General features: G+C 36.1%; 1 protein-coding gene across 2 annotated transcripts in view; it reads left to right on the forward strand.

The window, feature by feature from the left end:
• The window catches only part of MKLN1 (muskelin 1), a 333,033-nt gene that overhangs the window by 153,290 nt on the left and 164,005 nt on the right, over window positions 1–15,738 (forward strand). The window lies entirely within an intron of this gene.

Consider the following 15,738-nt stretch of genomic DNA (forward strand, 5'->3'; position numbering starts at 1 on the left):
CAGGTGATGCGGCGGCCGGGTTTGGGGGTTGAGAAGGGCTTGGGGGCGGGCGGCTCAGGGAGGTGGAGCAGGAGTTGGGGCTTTCGGGACTGGACGGCGGGCAAACTGGTGAAGATGTCTAAGGGCGTCCGAGGTGGTGGGAGACGGGGGACGGTTCAGTCGATTGCTGCCGGGACAAAGTGTAAAGCTGAGAAGAGTGACTGTTCCTGGGGGAGGGGGGTGGTGGTCATTAAAAGCGATTAGCTCCAGGGGAGTGGTAAAAGTCACCGACGGCTGAGGAGTTGTGGAACCTATCTGTGCAAGTGGGGCGACGTTGTAGGATTTGCGGAGGGTATTTTTTCCGGCTGGTAGTTCTGAAAAAGGATAGAGAGCAGGAGGGACATTACAGAGGAGTTCCATTATATGATGGCTCAGAGCATGGATTTATGTAGACACAGACCAGTTTCCCAGCCCAGAAACTCAGATATAGACAGAAAAGTATGACTTTAATGAATTTGACTTCCAACACTCGTTTGGTCTGGATCCCCAATTTAGGTGTTAAAAAGAGTTCCAGTGCGTTACAGAAAAACCGTGCGTTTTTCTGTAGCAAATTGCTTCTGAAATGCTGACAGTACTTTCATTCAGTATTTGCTTATGTCTGAGAGAAGGAGCAGATCGAACTCCACTTTTACATACTGATAGAGAAACTGGCTTAGTAGAGTTTTAAGATCTGTGCAGACCCTGAAGAAAAGTGCTAGCTGTCCCCCAGACCGTCATTTTACAAGTCCAGGAATGATTTTATGAACAAAACAAATTACAAATAATATATTTTTGTTACTGAACAAAGTGACTAGATATGTGACGCATACTCAAAAGTTTTCCACCTATATTTCAAAAATTCTTCACATTTTCTCCAATTTGATTTCTCTGGTCAAATCAGTCAAAACTCTAAAAATGGAGCTGTGACTAGGAGAATCTAACTCTCTTGACTGCCAGCCCATTGTCCTATTCTCCAGGTCAAGGGTTGGCAGTCAGGCCTTCAGTAGGATGTGGTTCAGTGAGGGGTGCCAGGTGATCTGTGGCCTAATCTGGCCTGTGTGGCCTGCTGATGGCTGCTTTATGGCTGTGTCCCTGATTGATGCTGGCATCCAGCTTTTAATGTGAGAGTGAACCAGGTAAACATTCTAGCCCTCAGCTGGAGTTGAAATGTGGCCCTAGGTACTTGACTTCTGATTTTCAGGGCTTAACAAGTTGTTGAGTCTGAAGGTAATCAACATTTTTCTATACCCAGGTTAGGATTACAGATAGTTGGGAACTGGAAGGGCATTGTTTGATCAAATAACTCTGGAGATATTTTCCTGGTCTTAAGTTAGACTACTTCCAGGGTTTCACTCCTTAAATTTCTGTCGTAGGGGTGAGACTTGGATATCACAAGTCCCATCCGAGTTATGAATAAAAAAGAAAGAGTACATTTCAAGCAGGAAATGATTTAGTGGGATGGCAACTTTACTTTTTTTTTTAACATCTTTATCGGAGTATAATTGCTTTACAATGTTGTGTTAGTTTTTGCTGTGTAACAAAGTGAATCAGCTATATGTATACATGTATCCCCATATCTCCTCCCTCTTGCGTCTCCCTCCCACCCCCCCATCCCACCCCTCTAGGTGGTCACAAGCACCGAGCTGATCTCCCTGTGCTATGCGGCTGCTTCCCACTAGCTATCTGTTTTACATTTGGTAGTGTATATGTGTCAGTGCTACTCTCTCACTTCATCCCAGGTTCCCCTTCCCCCTCCCCGTGTCCTCCATTGACAGATGAATGGATAAAGAAGATGTGGCACATATATACAATGGAATATTACTCAGCCATAAAAAGAAATGAAATTGAGTTATTTGTAGTGAGGTGGATGGACCTAGAGTCTGTCATACAGAGTGGAGTAAGTCAGAAAGAGAAAAACAAATACCATACGCTAACATATATATGGAATCTAAAAAAACAAACAAACAAACAAAAAAGAGTTCTGATGAACCTAGGGGCAGGACAGGAATAAAGAGGCAACTTTACTTTGACTTATGTCTCGTTATCCTGGTGCCAGATTTGAAGTGGGCAGCATTCTAGTTTTGGAGTTAGAAGGCAGCCGTTTGAAATAGGAGAAATCTGTTGTTACGGTTTTCTCAAGTATATTTGTAAACTAGTATTTAGTGCATATTTAACTCTCAAACACTTTCATTTACAGTGTTTTTAGTCTTTATAATATTCTGTTCACTTATCCAGTATAGTTTTTATTTTAAAGCACTAAACTATTGTAATAGAGGAGTAATCTGAACTTTTTCTTTAAAGGAGTATAGTTGAGTATTATGGAGCTTGAGTTTGAGAGTTTTGTGTCTGCTGGATTGGTGTGTGCCATGCCTGGACTTCTAATTGCAAGTAAGGATGGCACTGAACTTCTATTAGGAAGTGAGGATGTTATAACTTTGTATAATAGGAAGTGTGAGAAAGGGATTGACTTTACTTAGTTTTGCCCTAAAATCCTAACAGCAACTGCTGTATCTTTACTGGCAGCGACAGTCATGTTAAAGTACTTTTTTTTTTTTAATTTATTTTTGGCTGCATTGGGTCTTTGTTGCTGTGCGCGGGCTTTCTCTAGTTGCGCCGAGCGGGGTCTATGCTTCGTTTCGGTGCGCGGGCTTCTCTTGCGGTGGCTTCTCTTGTTGTGGAGCACAGGCTCTAGGCGCGGGCTTCGGTAATTGTGGCGCAAGGGCCTAGTTGCTCCATGGCATGTGGGATCTTCCAGGACCAGGGATCGAACCCATATCCCCTGCATTGGCAGGCGGATTCTTAACCACTGCGCCACCAGGGAAGTCCTTAAAGTACTTCTTAAACAGGCGTAATTTTAAGTAAAGCCTTTTGTTGAAATTATCTACAGAATAACAAATATTTATTGATTACAAGTCACTGATCAAGGCATTTTGAGGGGATAATAATAAAGCAGTAACAACAATGGGAAACATTTATAATGTGCCTTCCATTTGCTAGGCTCTCTTATGAACACTTAAGTGTATTATCTCATTTAATTCTCAAAACAATTATATGAGGAATCTTCATTTTCCAGCTGAAGAGACAGGGAGATGTTAAAACTTACCTCAGGTCACACTGCTGGATGGAATCAGGATTTGAACCCAGGTAGTCTGACTCCAGATTCTATGGTCTTAACTGTAGAGCTGCTCTGCTTCTGCACAAAGGTGGAGACAGGAATTCAGAGATTTGAAAGAGTTCTTGTGTTAAAGGCACTTACATTTTAGTTGTGAAAGACATGAAGTCATGAAAAAAAGAAAAATTCAGATCTCTATTTTTTTTTCCTGCAGACTTAAAAAAACGTTTTCCTTCTCAAAGTCAGAAAAGAACATTTTCCCTTCTAACCCTTTTAGATTTATTGGGACTTTAAAAATGTTAAAGCAGATCAAGTTATAGATAACACATTTTTATTTTGAAACTAATGAAGTGGCCTTTTATTTTTAAGTGTGCTTAAAAAAGTTTGCTTGTATTTTACTTTTTTCTGAAGTTTACAACTAATTTGGGAATTAAGAGAAATGTGTCTATTTAAATGATGATTAATTCTTAGAATTACATGCACTTTTTTTTTTAATTAATTAATTAATTTATTTTGGGCTGTGTTTGGTCTTCGTTGCTGTGCACGGGCTTTCTCTAGTTGCGGCGAGCAGGGGGCTACTCTTCATTGCAGTGTGCGGGCTTCTCATTGTGGTGGCTTTCCTTGTTGCAGAGCACGGGCTCTAGGTGCGAGGGCTTCAGTAGTTGTGGCACGTGGGCTCAATAGTTGTAGCTCGCGGGCTCTAGAGTGCAGGCTCAGTAGTTGTGGCGCACGGGCTTAGTTGCTTCACGGCATGTGGGATCTTCCCAGACCAGGGCTCGAACCCGTGTCCTCTGCATTGGCAGGCGGATTCTTAACCACTGCACCACCAGGGAAGTCCTACATGCACTCTTATATGTAAAAATATTTTATAAACTGCTAATCTCTATACTCAAATGTTTATTGCTCTAGCTAATAGTGATACTAACTGCAATTTATGGAGCACCTACTGTGTGCAAGATGATTTTTGTATATAGTTTTACCTAATCCTTACAACAAACCTGCAAAATAGGTATTGTATCTATTTTGCATACGAGGAAACTGAGGTCCATATAGGTTAAGTAACTTACCCAAGGTCATATAGTTTTCAGGAGGCTTGGCAAGTTCTCGGACTTAAAAACTCTTGTGTGTGCCTCTAGTAACAACCACCACTTGGGTACCTTCTATTTGTCAGGCACCATGCTTAGGACTTAGCTTGTGTTCTTTTGATTTCGTATTTATAAAAACTCTATGATAAATATTATCATTCTCTGTTACAGCTAGGGAAACTGAGGTTCAGAGAGGTAAGTTAAATTGTCCAGGTCTAAGAGTTGAAAGGGTAGGAGATAGGACTCTGATCTTGGACCTCCTGACTTCTGTTATCAAAGAATACTGCTGCTTCAGTATTTTACATGGCTGTAATATGTTCCTAATTGGGAATACAGATAAAAAGTGCTATAAGGTGAGAACGGAGAGAGGGAAAGATATTTAGATATATTTTATCTCAACATTTAAGGTTTTAATGTATTAATATAAAAATTGGGAGGACCTTTGAAAGTATATTTATGCATCAGGTAATTTTATTGTTGTAGAACTATCCTTCTTTTGTTTACATGTTAGTGAAAGACTTCATTAGTTTAGATAGTAAAATTGGATGCATTTTTAAGTGTTTACCTTTTTCCTGTTAGTCTACTTCATTACTTAAAATCAGACATTAATTAAAACTGTACCTTTGTGAATATGTGATTCATGGTTCAGAGTAAAAGTGATATAATTTGACAAGTAGGTTAGGAGGTGAACCTATTTCAACTATTTTAAAATTCCACATTTAAAAGTGAATATATATCTTTTCTAATTGCCAAAAAAACCCCACCCTAAGTTACTTGAGGAATATTTGCAAAATATAGACCCACAGAAGCAAAATTTAAATTACCCTTAATCCCACCACCCAAAGATAACTAATCATCCTGTGATATATATCATTCCAGATATTCTGTTGTGTCTGTATCTATTTTCCAATTTGATATTGTCCTGTTTGCTGTTCTGTATTCTTTTTCCTTCTTAATATATGATAAATATTTCCTCATGTTATTAAATATTTTTCTATATTATCATTTGTTATGGATACATTATAATCCATATAATGATTTTATGGCATTTTATTTAATCGGCCCCCTATTTTGGGACATTTAGTCTTTCTGGGTTTGTTTTGTTTTTGTTGTTCTTCGGCCATTAGAACAACATGGAATAAAAGTGATATAATTTGACAAGTATACTAATGTCTCATTAGTAATGAGACATTCTGCCTTACAGAAACAAATCTTGAACTCATTTATGATGAGTTCTGAGATGCTGAATTGTTGGATTAAAGGTATCAATTTATTTTCCTACTGTCTGTGTAGGGAACTCTGTTTCTATGTACCCTGGGTTTACTTTGGTATTATCCTTAGTAATTTGGGATTAAGAATGTGGTTTTGGTCAGATGGGTCCTTAGAGATGTCTGGAGAGTGCTTACATAATTCAAAAGTGACGTTCCTTATCATTTCTTTTCCTCGCCCCCAATTTTAGCTTTTAAATGGATTTTTATTTTATTAATCACATACATTTGAAAAATAAAACATATTTGTGAGATTTATTATTTATTTGGTGCGTAGACAGTGATTACTATGCATATGAATTTGAGGATTTTTTACAATCCCAAAGGCATCTGAAACCCAGGAGTTGTGAGTCACTAGTTTCACTAGTTGGAGGTATTCAACGCCCTGGAGACTGGAGACTGTCATGCTGTTTCTTTCCTTCCCTTTTTTCCCTTTCCCTAAACTAAGGTTAGTACTGGCTTGGCTTAGGAACCTTACTGGCCAGTGAAAGTTCTAAGACTGATATTTTCAGTCTGGTGATATTAGAACTTTAGGAAAATAAAGATACCCGGGATAGAGGAAGAGTTTGAGGTGGGTCTAGGACTAGAGATTGAAGCTGTGGAGCTGGCTCCTAGGGTTGGATCTTTGTGAACTTTACCAAGTTGTGATTCTTCTCTGAGCATCATCACTTTCCTTCTGTGTAGAAATACCTTTTATCTTGATCAAATGTTGGGAGGTTTAATATTATGTTTAATTTTTCTTTCTTTTTTTTTTTTTGGCAGATAGGCAGATAGCTCTATTATTTGCATTAACTTTTTTTGAGACTGATACAGGGACTGTGTGATGTTCTACTATTGATAAGATGCATTTCAGCTGTTTGTGGTGATCTGACTTTGCTATATGTCAGTCATTCAGAAGTCATCTTTGGAAATATGAGAGATTTTCTAGATTTTAATTTTAGAGATGTAGCTGTTAGCACCTAAGAATGGTTTTCTTTGTATTTACTCTGTTTGGGATTTCTGGCACCTCTCGAATTTATAGCATGACTCCCATCAGTTCTGAAAAATTTTTGAGAGTCTTCAAATATTCTTTCTACACCCTTCTTTTTCTCCTTTCCTCTCTGACTTCAATTAAATCCATACTCTACCTTTTGTCCTGTCCCATATGTCCTTTATGCTTTTTTCTGTCTTTTTTAATCATTTTTTTTCCTCTCCTTATTTCATTCTGGATAGGCTTTACTTGCCTGTGTTCCAGTTCACTGATTCTCTGTTCTGGTATGTCCAGTCAGCTTTTAATTCCATCCATTTTATTCTTGGGTTCAGCTATTTTTTAGTATTTTTTAGTCCTAGACTTTGCATTTCTCTCTCTCTTTTTAAAAGTAGATTCTAATTCTCTGGTGAAAATCTCCACATTGTGACATCAATCAAGTTGCTTAAAAGTCTGTGTCTGAAAACTGCAATATCTGGATCTCTTGTAGGTCTCTTTCTCTTGTCTTTTATCACACATTTTATCTTGGTGTGTCTGGTAATAATAATAATAATAATAATTATTATTATTATTATCATTATTACCATTATTTTGGGGAGTAACTTTTGACTGAATACCACACATTATATTTAGAATTTTAGATACAATTACAAATTACAGTTAGTTGCTTAATGTTATAGCATTTCTCTAGAGAGGATTCACCCATCTTCTGTGAGGCAGATAAAATAGAGGTAGATCACCTCAACAGTCAGGAACTGAGCTGACTTGAGGCTGAGTTTTGGGTTTTGTGAACATCTAGTTTGCACAACTTTGGTAGCCCTACAGGGAACCCAGCTGAGAGACTAGGTGTTTCTAGGGCCTCTCCTATTTTTGCCTTTCTAGCAGCATGAGACTCCTAAAAGGAGGAGCTCCTTGCTTTCAGTTGCTTTCTGCTGGCTTTTTAGCCTCTTGCTTTTTGTAGTTTAAGAATCGACAGATGCTTTAAGAGGAAAATCAGTATGCAGTGTCAGGTTTGTTCTTCTGTACCTACCTTTTCTATAGCATCTTAACCCCTCAGGTCTTGGATGTCATGGCAAGACCCAGTTACCAAGTTTTGTCCCCCTACCCCCTTGAAATTGCCAAAAGCTCTGCTGACTTTTCTGCCCTTTAGTAGCTGTCTTTTCCTGGCTTCTCAGCTCCTTTCCTGTACCATTAAAGAAATAGGTGGAACGTCCTGAGAGGGAAAGCTGCCCAGAATGTGGGGCTCCCTTTAACAAAGTTCTTTGGCATCTCAAATCCTAACTGCCACAGAAAGTCTCTGATACCTTAAGAACTTTTTTTTTTCTATTTTATACAGCTTTTCTAGTTGTAAGAGGTAATGTGTTGGTCTGCTGCAGGCTATTCTGTCAAATCGCAGAAAACGCAGAAATCTTTCTGTGTTTAGTTCTTATGAAATAGACTTATATTTTCTAGGCTTATGAATTCCTCATGGTTATGTTAATGTACTGTCCTAACACTTGGGCCCCAGATTTTTTTGCACAGTGTTTTCCTTCATTTTGCCTTTTGACACCTTAACTGCTTATTCCTAATATCTGATGGGAAAAATTAGGGACTATGAATAACATTATTTGTTAGCAATTGTTTTAAATACTTACTAAAATGAGATTTATTCTTGGTTTTATTGATGATTCATAATTCTCTTTTGAGACTTGTTTATGAGGTCCAGAAATTGAGTTTTATCTTTGTCATAGTATATAGTTATTTTCCCTTCCTATAATGTGATTTTTATATTATTTACCTTTTTTTTTTTTTATAACTTTCATGGGAATATTTATGTGAAGGCATAGTTCAGAAGGAAGATACTTGGGTGTAATGTAAATTTTTTGGTTTGTAAATATTGTTAGTATTTAATACTTTTTAAATATCCTTACATGTCTTCAATATGACTGATATTTATTATAGTTATCACCTATGTACTTATTAAGGCATGTTGTTTTGTATAAATAGAAATGTTAAGTTATTTTAAGTATCCTTGAGTATGTCCCCTTTCCCCTTCCTCTCATTGTCCCCTTTCTTCCCTTTTGATCTAAGTAGTTTGATCAAAAGAGCCCTAAAACCTAATTCCTACTTATTCTTCAGCTGTCAGCTAGAATGTCACTCTCACAGCAAAGTCTGACTTACCCCTGTCCCACCAAAGAAGTCTGACACCCATTCCCCACCCCTACAGTTAAATGCTTTCATACAAATGTATACCCTTCTCATATATCACTTTATATAGTTTATAATTATGCATTTATTTGTATAATTGTTTGATTAATAGCTGTTCCCCAGCTAGACCACAAACTCCATAAAGACTATGAAAATTTCCCCCCTCATCATTGTAGTCCAGCATAGTGTTTATTAAATGCATACATGAGTTAATTAAGCATTTAGACTACTTTTCTTCTTTTAATAGAGTTTTGTTCTTGGGTTAGATGGAGTCATACACTGGCCATGTTAAAAATATTAAAATATTTAGTTTTAATAATAAGTTTTAAATCCGTGCTATAAACTTTCATGGTTTTCATAATTTTTAGCAATTTCAGAGAATATTTTAAGTGAAATTGGTTATCTTGGGGTGGGGATATTGCATTTGGAAGAACTTGGAAGAGAAAGCTTCTTATCTATCTTGCTATTTTAAAAAGTTTTTATTATTAAGGTTATTTATATTATTATGGGCAGTTTTTCTAATGAGACCTCGAGAACTTTAAAGCTTAGTTTATTACAGAATCTGATTTGGCTAATAGCTTTTAATAGTTTTAGAATATATTGCCAATATTTTGATTGATTTTAGGATAAGGATCATTTCCTCCAATTCTTTAAATATAAGTATTTAATAGAAAATAGGAAAAGTAATATAAAAAGTTGGTTGACTTTTTAACATAGTAATGTTTTTGGTGTGGTAATTTGCATCCCATGCATTCAGCTACTTAAAAAGTGTAGTTCAGTGGTTTTTAGTATGTTCATGGATATGTGCAACCATCACTGCAGTCAATTTTAGAACATTTTCATAATCTCAAAAAGAAACTATACCCTTTGTTATGATCTGCTTACTTTCTTATCCCTGAGCAACCACTGATTTACTTTCTGTCTCTATAGATTCTGGACGTTTCATATAAATGAAGTCATAGAATATGTAATCTTTGTGATTGGCTCCTTTCATTTAGCGTAGTGTTTTCAAGGTTCATTTATGTTGTAGCATTTGGCAGTACTACATCCTTTTTATGGCAGGTAATATTCTATTGTATGGGTATACCACATTTTTATCCATTCATTAGTAGATGGGCATTTAGGTTGTATCCCCTTTTTTGGCTGCCGTAAACATTTGTGTACAAGTTTTTTGTGTGGTTATATGTTTTGATATCTTTTGGGTAAATGCCTAGGAGTGGAATTTCTGGGTCGTATAGTAATTCTATGTTTAACTGTTTAAGGAACTGCCAGGCTGTTCTTGGTTGATTTTTTTTTTCCCCCCTCTGTTATTGAGGTAGTGTCAAACTGATTAGTGCATGTGAATTGAAGCCCTGTAAGGAAAGTGACCATCTGGAATTAGATAGCAAATCACTTGACTTCAAGTCTTTTACTCTGAGAACTTTCTGTGACAGTTGAGCTAGTCCTTTATCTTCTTTTATTTTTGTTCAGAATGCATGTATATGGACTGGCTCCATGTCTTCATTTTTTAAGTTATTTACCTACCTATCAGTGTACATACTTACATGGAGACATACATACATTCACACATACTTTGGTAAGTAGTTCATGGTGGGGATGTTAGTTGAAAGTTGGTATTTTTTTTTCCTAAAATTTGTATAGTTAACATGTGAAATATTGACTGGAAGATATTTATGAAACTTGTTTATGAATTCTTTCCTTAAACAAACTGAGGCATAGATTTTAAAAGAGCTGAAAATAACTTCAAGTTTGACAGAATAGTTTCTTCTAGAATTTAGAATTTTAGATGATTAGAAAATTCACATATCTAGGTCTGAAAGTTTAACTCTTTGACATCTATCATCTCCATTTTCTACAACCTAAAATGCTACTATGGGTGACAGGTTAAAGAAAACTTTGTTTTTTATTTTTATTGCTACATTGTGGTATTTGAGTCACAATTATGGCTTTTCACATTTTTGGCTATCTGTGCCATAAACAAATTATTGGGTGCCTCTAACTCCTGAATAATAGCCAAGCCTATTTGAAGTTATGAGAGAGAATTTCTGGTGATGAACTATCTGTACCTATAATAGTACAATAGAAGGTACGAAAAGCTGAGTTCAGATGAGTGATAAAAGCAATAAATGCTACAGAAATTAGAGGTGAGATTCAGAGAATGGAGCTTCTACTGTTGGCATGGGCTTGAGGAGAGACTTCTTGGAAGAGGTAAACGAGCTATGATTTCCTTTGTGTACAGATCTAATTTATTTTACCATTCTTCATGTTTCTTGAACGCAGGAATTTATCTTTACCCTTGTGCATATTCAGCAACTCCTATTTGGGAAATCAGGTTAACATTTGGCATTTGTTAGTGTAGCATATCAGAACCAGGAAGATGCTTGGAGGTAGACTTTTCCCAGACAGTATACAGGGCAGTTGATACAGGCTGGATCATTGGTCAGGTACTTCTTCCTTATATATTATATATGTGGACTGGTGTCCCTGCCCATATTTCTCTCCAGAATCACCAGTTTTTAGTAATTTAAGTAAATCTTTTTCTTTTTATTCAGGTTTGTTTCATATATACAGTTACAAAAGGTACTATTTACTGAAGGTGGCTTGGCTGATGGTGTTCCAAAGTCACTTGCTATATTCTATTCCCCTCTGAACAGCTAACATTTATCCTACCCATTATTTGACAGTGAACTCCTCTGCTCTATTTATTTATACTTTATGATTTTGCATATTAGGAGAAATAAGCATTAACTTATCAATGTACATTTAGGAGACTTGCCGCTCCCTATTGTAGAAATTTAAGTGTAATGAAAACAAAACTCTTTGAATTTTATTTTATTCTTTTGAGGAAATTTAGTAAGATATTATGAATTTTTTACGGTATTCTAACCTGCTTTTCCAGGGCATTTAGGGCAGTAATTATGTTTATATTTATCTAAAATGTAATGCATGGATTGCAAATTAATCCTCTAGCAAGTATCTAATTCTATTGATAGAAATGTTACTATTGCCCTTAGATTTACTAGATTTAATAGAACAATTTTTTTGAGATGTCCTTGAATTATGATGGGCTATTAGGCTGCTATTAAAAAGTAAGTTTTAGAATGTTTTTTAATTATGTAGAGAAAATCTTCCAGATATAATAGCATATAAAAGACCCACAGATCAAAAAAAAGAACAACAATGCCTTATTAAATGGCTTGCTCCGATTTATCTTTAAACACACACACCCACCCCCTTTTGTATGCTTATGCATATAGAAAAGACTGCAAAGAAATTTACTAAAGTCATAACAGTGATTATCTCTGGGATGTAGTAATTGTGTTGATTTCTATTTTTTAATGCCTTTTCTTTGGACATTGCCCAAAGTTTTAAATTTTGTTTTATTTTAACAAATAAATAATACATTTAAAGAACAACAAAAAAAGTAGAGGTTGTGTGTGAGTGTATATGATGCTTGTTTGATTATAAACACAAATTAAAGGATCTTAATCCCATGTTAGTGAGTTTGAATTTTATTTTTTGGAAAGTGAGGAGCCATCAAACAATTTTAAGTGGAAAAGTGATGTGACTAAAGTCAGTGGTTTAAAATTTAAAAATTTAAACACTCTTGATAAACAACAAGGGCCTACTGTATAGCACAGGGAACTATATTCAGTATCCTGTGATAAACCATAATGGAAGAGAATATGAAAAAGAATATATATATATATGTATAACTGAGTTACTCTACAGCAGAAATTAAACACAACATTGTAAATCAACTATACTTCAATTAAACTAAAAAAAATTTTTTTAAACACTCTTAAGAGCCAGTAATTTCCATTTTTAGTAGCTAATTTTGAGCAGCAGTCTTCAAATTGGGGCATGCTTATCCCTGGGAGTACATGTACACTTTCCAAGGGATACATAGGCAAAAATAGTTTTGAAGGATTCGATTTCCTGATCTATTGTTATTGTGTATTCTCTCTTAAAAATTGATCAGCCTGAGAACTTGCCTCTGGTTTAGGCCCTTGCTACTCAAAAGTGTGGCCCACTCACCAGCAGCATTGCCTTTACTAGGTGCTTGTTAGAAATGGAGAATCTCAGACCCACCCCAGACCTACTGAGTCATAATCTGCATTTTTAACAAGAACCCCAGGTGATTTGCCTGCACTTTGAAGACTTCTGGCTGTCCCATATCCTACTTCATGATTGCAAAAGAGGCATGCCTCTCATCTATTCCATGGAGTGTAAAAATCTTCAGAGTGCCAAAAAAAAAAAAAAAAAATCTTCAGAGTGCAAAGGACTGTTGTAAAAGTTGATATTGAAATTGAGAAAGTGAATGACTGGAAAAACAAAAATCCTCTTATAAAATAGGTGGCTCTCAAGTTCTTTCTTATTTTTATTTATTTTTTTGGCCACACCACACGGCATGTGGGATCCCAGTTCCCCAACCAGGGATTGAACCTGTGCCTCTTGCATTGGAAGCACGGAGTCTTAACCACTGGACCACCAGGGACGTCCTCAATTCTTTCTTTTTAAAGAAAACAGAAGGAAGACGTAATCAACTTGTCTGTTGGTAGATCATAAAAAGTAATTTTTAATGATAGCTCATTATGTGATTTTTTTTTTTTTATTTATTTTTATTTATTTATTTTTGGCTGCACTGGGTCTTCGTTGCTGTGTGCGGGCTTTCTCTAGTTGTGGAGAGCAGGGGTTGCTCAGCAGTTGTGGAGCAGGGGCTCAGCTGCTCCGCAGCATGTGGGATCCTCCCGGGCCAGGGCTCGAACCCGCGTCCCCCGCATCGGCAGGCAGACTCCTAACCACTGCGCCACCAGGGAAGTCCTATGTGATTTTTTGACATACAATTCAGAGGGTAGTCAAAAAATAAATAGTACTAGCAGAAATTCCTTCTGTTCCCATGTATTTGTATAAGCAAGGTTTTCAATGCATACATCTATAAAAACAGATATAGACTTGATGCTGAATCTCATTTTTATTCTAGCAGTGATATTCATCTGTATATACATGAAATAATTGTAAAAAACAGAAAAAATCCTGCCCATATCTTTGAGAATCACTATTAATACCATTTTGCTCCATATTTAATCATTATCTGTCAAAGTGCATAATATGTTCATATTGTTTTGGTCAATAGTGTACTTCTAATAGCATCCAAAAGAAATTTTTAAAATTTCTTGATCAAAGCCAAAAAAGTTTAATTAATTTATACTCTTTTTTTTCCAGAGAGGTCATTTAGAGTGAAATATAAAAGACCCTGCAGCATAAAAGAATTATTACATTAGTTAAAATTCTATAGGGAAAGTTTAAGGAAAAGCAAGAATAATATAAATTTTTGACTGTATGGGAAGAAGCTGTACTTTTAAAAAATAGATGATATTTTTATTCTGTTGGTACTTTTGAAAGAACAAACATAACAGCTTTATTTAAAATGACAATATTTAGAGTACACTGGAAAATACAAGTTTTACAGTCATAAGCTATGAAAAATTTTGCTTGCCAACTTAAAAATGGTAAGAATATGAGTAGATTTTCAAAATTATTTTAGGGAATATTTGAGCAAAAAAGCTTGAGTACCATTAACTGACAGCAGTAGATCCCAATCTTGTTTGCACATTCAAATTACTTGGGGAGCTTTAAAAAATCCTGATGCCCTCAGGTCATAAAACAATCTATTCTTTTGGGCCTAGGCCCAAGATACTAGACTTAGGATGAAGCTCCCACAAAAATGGTAATTTTTCTATAGTTATGTACATACACATCTGTGTTTTTTCAGTAATTACATACATACACATAGCAAGTGATCTGAAATGTAGAACAAAAGGAAAAAGATAAGGAAAATAAGTTAAAATTTGAGACGTGGAGGTTAGCCTTGATCCAGAAGGTCCACTTGCTCATTTTCACAACACATGGCTTAGTGAGAAAGTGATGGTTTTTAATCAGGATGCAGGACTTGGTAAGTGGGACTCAGGCTGGATTTCAGCTTTTACTCCTCAGTGGGATCTTGTGCAAAGTACAACGTGATACAGCAGCCCAGCACCTCTACCTAATAAGTCTAGAAAGATACCAGAAAAAATAGAGGAGAAATTAAAAAAAAGAAAAGAAAAAATTTCTGAGCTCAAGAAAGGTTCAAGTCATTCATTAGTTTGAAAAGGCCTACTAAATGTGAAGAGACTAAAAAAAAGTACCCACAAGTAATATACATTCTGAAGTAGGAACTTGCTGCTAGAGAAGCTGCTTGCGTGCACACATCAGCTGGGCTTTGGGGGAGCCGTGTATACTCTAGGAGTAGGATGCTAGAGAAGCATCTGTACTGTAGAAACTGAGAGCTGGAGAAGCTACATGTGCTGAGGGAGTCTTTTGGGCAAGGTTACTTGAACTAGGAAACAGAAACACCCCTCAGTTCATTAGGGAGGAAGCAAAGATACCCACTGTGTCCTGAGATGACTCTCCTGCCCCCCCTCTACTGACAAAACTTAACATTGTGCCAGCTGGCCAAGGAAAAATACTTAAAGAGCCCATATCCATTTCCAAGAAAAGGCAAAAAGGATGAGTTTAGAAGTGAGAGTGAGTAAATCCATAATTGGCACACCTATACTTTAGCTTTTGATACGATCTTTTAACTATTGTTCTCAGCATTGCCTTTATTTTTAAGCTAGTTGTGTCTACTCAGTGTCTGAAGTTTTCTTCATTTGGATTACCTTATGATGCCCATTATCATTTCAGTTGAATTAATGTTACTAGTAGGCTTTTGTATTTTCATTTTACATTCTTATAATAGGAGAAACGCAATAAAATATTTTAAAGATTGTAAAAATGGACACTGAACTATAAAGATGGCAGTGCTTTGGAAACAAATGCTGGCTGGCATACAGGGCATGTCGGCATGCATTATATCGGCTGGCACAATAGCTTGAACTATTGGTTGGATCAACTGATGAGCATTCTGAATTTGATAAAGGAAAGACAGAGCTCTAAGCATATAAGATACAAAAGTGTGGGTCGTCTGAAAATTAAATGAGGAAAGTTGGTTATCACCTGTAATAAACTTGTTTTTTTTTTAAATAAATTTATTTATTTTATTTATTTGTTTTTGGCTGC

Source organism: Balaenoptera physalus (genome assembly GCF_965194825.1).
Source record: "Balaenoptera physalus genome assembly, chromosome: 8".
Classification (NCBI taxonomy): Eukaryota; Metazoa; Chordata; class Mammalia; order Artiodactyla; family Balaenopteridae; genus Balaenoptera; species Balaenoptera physalus.